Genomic DNA, 4,546 nt, shown 5'->3' with positions numbered 1-4,546 from the left:
ATGAACATGAACAAAGTCCTAGACATCAACAAGGTATAATAGGATTGATATGCTAGATATATCAACAAGTGCCTGTGAAGTGAGCTGTTGCTGGGGTTGGATAGAACTCTGAAGTTAAGCGTGCTTGGGCTGGAGTAGTGTGAGGATGAGTGACCTTTCGGAAAGTTTGATCATGGAGTGTGATTTGACCTAAGATTAAGCATATTGACCCGAGATTAAGACATAATGACCTGAGATTAAGAAAAAAATGAAAAAAATTTGAGATTTTCTGAAAAAAATTAAAAAAATATTTGAAAAAATTTTGTTACTAATGGCGCACTTCTATGTGGTGCGCCATTAGTATACCAGATACTAATGGCGCACCATGGACCATACTAATGGCGCACCAGCGGTGCGCCATTAGAAAAAAATTCTAATGGCGTGATGCTAGTGGCGCATCAGTAGTGCGCCATTAGTAGAGAAAATAGGTGCGCCACTAGCAGCCCTTTTTCTAGTAGTGTAGAAACCCTCCGTGATCGATTCCCCCTCCAGCAGAGTGCCGGAAAAGGCTCCAAGATGGGATCTCACGGGTACAGAAGGTTGCAACGGTGGAACTAGGGTTTTCTGGGGCTCCTGGATGTTTTCAGGGTATATGGGTACATATAGGAGGAAGAAGTATGTCGGTAGAGCTGCGAGGGGCCCATGATGGTGGGGGCGCGCCTACCCGCCTGGGCCCGCCCTCCTGCCTCGTGTCCTCCTCGCTTCTTTCTTGACATCCACTCCAAGTCTGTTGGGTTATGTTTTTCCAAAAATAACTCTCCCGAAGGTTTCATTCCATTTGGATTCCGTTTGATACTCCTTTTCCACGAAACACTGAAATAGGCAAAAAATAACAATTTGCACTTGGCCTTTGGTTAGTAGGTTAGTCACAAAAATAATATAAAAAGTTATATTAAAGCCCATTAAACATCCAAAATAGACAATATAATAGCATGGAACAATAAAAAATTATAGATACGTTGGAGACGTATCAAGCATCCGCAAGCTTAATTTCTGCTCGTCCACGAGTAGGTAAATGATAAAAACAGAATTTTTGACGTGGAATGCAACCTAGCGTAATTCTCAATGTAATTTTCCTTATTGTGGCATGAATGTTCAGATCCGAAAGATTCAAGACAAAAGTTCAATATTGACATAAAAATGATAATACTTCAAGCATACTAACAAAGCAATCATATCTTCTCAAAATAACATGGCCAAAGAAAGTTATCCCTACAAAATCATGTAGTCTGGCTATGCTCTATCTTCACCATACAAAGTATTAAAATCATGCACAACCCCGATGACAAGCCAAGCAATTGTTTCATACTTTTGGTGTTCTCAAAGTTTTTCAATCTTCACGCAATATATGAGCGCGAGCCATCACTACAAGAAAATGTCAACTTGTGACCACCACTACTGGTCACTGAATGGTCACAAATTTTCATTTGTGACCTTTTTGTGACCAAAAACATAAGGTCAAAAGCTAGCCGTCATAAACTGACATTAGCGACCTTTCTTATGGAATGGTCGAAGACGTTTATGACCAAAATACGTCTACTGTGGCGTTTTGGTCACTAGCAACCTCCCCAGGCCATGTAGGCATCCAGCGTGGCAAGCTGATGTGGCACAAGATTCAGCCCGGTCCAATTCAGTTTTCTACATGGGCCTAGCCCAACAATTCGGCCTTTTTACTGTATATTTTCTCTATTAATTTTCTCTAGCAACATGGCCCTGGCCCAACAATTTGGCCTTTTTATTTCTAGATGCGGCCTTTTATAGCGTATGATCTTTTAGTTTTTGCTATTTTATTTTCCACTGTTTTACATTTGTCCCAAATATCATAATATCATACACTGGTCCCACATGTCAGAAATTTTGAATGTGCTCAAATTATTTTGATAAGTGGATCGCATGAGTCATGTTTTCATTGCACACATTTTCAAATCACATACATAATTACTATTTCATATGAAACAGGAATTGTAATTCTGAAACATACATGAAATTCACAGAGAGAAGATACATTAAATCACATACATAATTACTATTTCATTCACAAACAAAGAGAAGATACATTAAATTCCCAGATAACCCATCTATTATTACATAACTTGCTATATAAGAATGTCTTGGAGCTTCTTTGAACATCTTTCGTCTTGAATTTACTCAAAATATCTGCCAACAAGAAAACAGAACAGCAAGGATAGGGTGAATAACAACAACAACAACAACAACAACAACAACAGGGGGTGCTATTTAGTAGTAAGGTCAAGTCTGGAATGTAAGAATGCTTTGTTGTAATTGATAACTAAAATCTACAACAGCTCAAAGTGGCAGTAGCTAAAACACAATCTCAAAAAAAGCATATAATTGATGTGACATAACAAACTAGACAACCAAGAAATTGATGTGACACAGCTAGTTTCCAGCAATATCCAACGAAAAATTGATGTCACATATATGTATCTATCATGCAAACAGCGGATGTACTGTACTGATAACATTAGACTAGAAATAAGAGCCTCAGAGATCTTGGTGGTTAAGATCATCAAGTGGGATAAACCCATTAAGAGTAGCAAATATTTTGATAACATCACAGGCTCTGTTTGGCACGCAGAAAATTAATCAGTTGAAGCAGAGGCGATGTTTGGCATCACTGCATTTTACAGTTCCAAAACAGACAGACAGAGTTAGGAATCGGCAGCAAAGCAAGTATACGTATATAAGAATCTCTACTTGGAACCTAGAGTAAGAAGCACGGCTAGAAGAGCCCAAGAATTAATTAATCCTGTGTTATTCTTTAACTGGAATGTACGTGCATCATCAACAGAGAGGTGTGAGCTCTGGACTTAATTGGTTGTGAGAATGGACTGGAGTGTTCCAAATACGTGCATCATCATCAGTTCTGTGAAGCAAATCAATATATCATATTTCTAGAATGGGCGCACCCAGTTGCTCACAAGTAGATTCAAACCCAACTTGTAATGCAATGATGTTTCTTGTACAGTATTACTATAGTTACCTAAATTGCCATGGGAATAATTATAGCAGAAACAGGGGAACGAGAAGTAAGTTAAATTAGAGCTAGCAGTTCCAAACAATCACTAAAAACAGCAGCAAAAGTAGACACAGATGCCCGCCAGAGACATTCCCACAGGCAAAGCAAGCACCTTAAGCTCTCTCGCCACGGATCCTCAAAGAGACCCACCAGGTAGGCCTCTGCAGCCTCCTGAAGGGCCAGCACCGCATGGCTCTGGAAGCGGAGGTCAGTCTGCACAGACAGAATAGGATGGTGCTTTTAGTTTACTTGATTCATCATACTATAAGAGTTGACACAACAGGAGCATCACAATGTAGTGCACAAGTTGATTGATCACCTTGAAGTCCTGGCCAATCTCCCTAACAAGCCTCTGGAATGGAAGCTTCCTGATGAGCAGCTCCGTGCTCTTCTGGTACTTGCGGATCTCACTGCAAAGTCAAGCACAAAATTTACTCATTTGAGAATACTTCAAAACAAAACTATAACACATGCTAGAATAGGTTGGAAGATTTTACACACCGAAGAGCAACAATTCCAGGGCAGTAACGGTGAGGCTTCTTCACTCCTCCAGTTGTGGGAGCAGACTTACGGGCAGCCTGTCAAAAAGCAAAGTAGAGCACATGGTCAAATTAACAATAATACCATGATAGTCCATATACATCAGTAGGATATCTGGTCATAAGCTGGCAATGAAGGTTGAGGTTCAAATTATACCCAGTTCAATTTACCTAAACCATAAATAAAGACATGGCATAGGTAAACTATCAATATTGCAGTCACAAACCTTGGTGGATAGCTGCTTCCTAGGTGCCTTTCCTCCAGTGGACTTACGAGCAGTCTGCTTAGTACGAGCCATGAGCAAAACCTTGGTTTACCTGAAGCAAAAACAGAACATAGTCAATTCTATAAATTGAATATCACAATAACACAACTATAGTCTTCTCATAACCAGTAAATTGTTCCTGGCACCTTGTTACTAGCAAATCCATCCAATAACTATAGAGTCCCATCAATCATCAGCCTAGAGTACCTACCAAATTTTTTTACATCAAAAACTAACAATGTCATACAGCACAGCTATACACCCCTTCAGATAGAAAGCAGTGTATTTCTAACTAAAACTTTTCATTCAAAAGATCAGACCCAAGATAGAATTCCACTTTAGATGAATGTCCTGATCTACCTTTAGCATAGTTTGTTCACTCGAAAGACACATATAAAGATGACACACTAAAAAACTGTAGCCTAGTACTTTTTTTAACACTAAAGAAAACAAGGCTACCATGATCACCTAATTTTGCAAACAGAAGCAAGAAAAGAAATAGCAGTCCACTGATAAAAATATGCTTCCTAGTTATCACATGTAATTGTTGAACATCAACTTCACATAGTTATGTGCACATGATTTTAGTAATTAGCTAACTGGCAGGTTGATACAATTCAGATACAATAAATGTGAATGTGCATGTACTCAATGTGCATGTA

General features: G+C 39.0%; 1 long non-coding RNA gene and 1 other non-coding gene across 2 annotated transcripts; both read right to left on the bottom strand.

Moving 5' to 3' along the window:
• Positions 1 to 2,540: 2,540 nt before the first annotated feature.
• LOC119295938 lies at positions 2,541 to 2,623 on the bottom strand. The gene has a single exon (XR_005144524.1). It is a non-coding gene; the product is annotated as a small nucleolar RNA SNORD24 (small nucleolar RNA).
• Positions 2,624 to 3,198: 575 nt separating this feature from the next.
• On the bottom strand, positions 3,199 to 3,657 carry LOC119316859. The gene is made up of 3 exons (XR_005154725.1): positions 3,581 to 3,657; positions 3,399 to 3,489; positions 3,199 to 3,292 (listed from the first exon to the last, which is right to left on the bottom strand). It is a non-coding gene; the product is annotated as an uncharacterized LOC119316859 (long non-coding RNA).
• Positions 3,658 to 4,546: the final 889 nt, after the last annotated feature.

This window comes from Triticum dicoccoides, chromosome 1A (genome assembly GCF_002162155.2).
Source record: "Triticum dicoccoides isolate Atlit2015 ecotype Zavitan chromosome 1A, WEW_v2.0, whole genome shotgun sequence".
In the NCBI taxonomy this organism is placed as follows: domain Eukaryota; kingdom Viridiplantae; phylum Streptophyta; class Magnoliopsida; order Poales; family Poaceae; genus Triticum; species Triticum dicoccoides.
The sequence above is the reverse complement of the archived record's forward strand: the minus strand, read 5'-3'. Positions and strand labels throughout refer to the sequence as shown.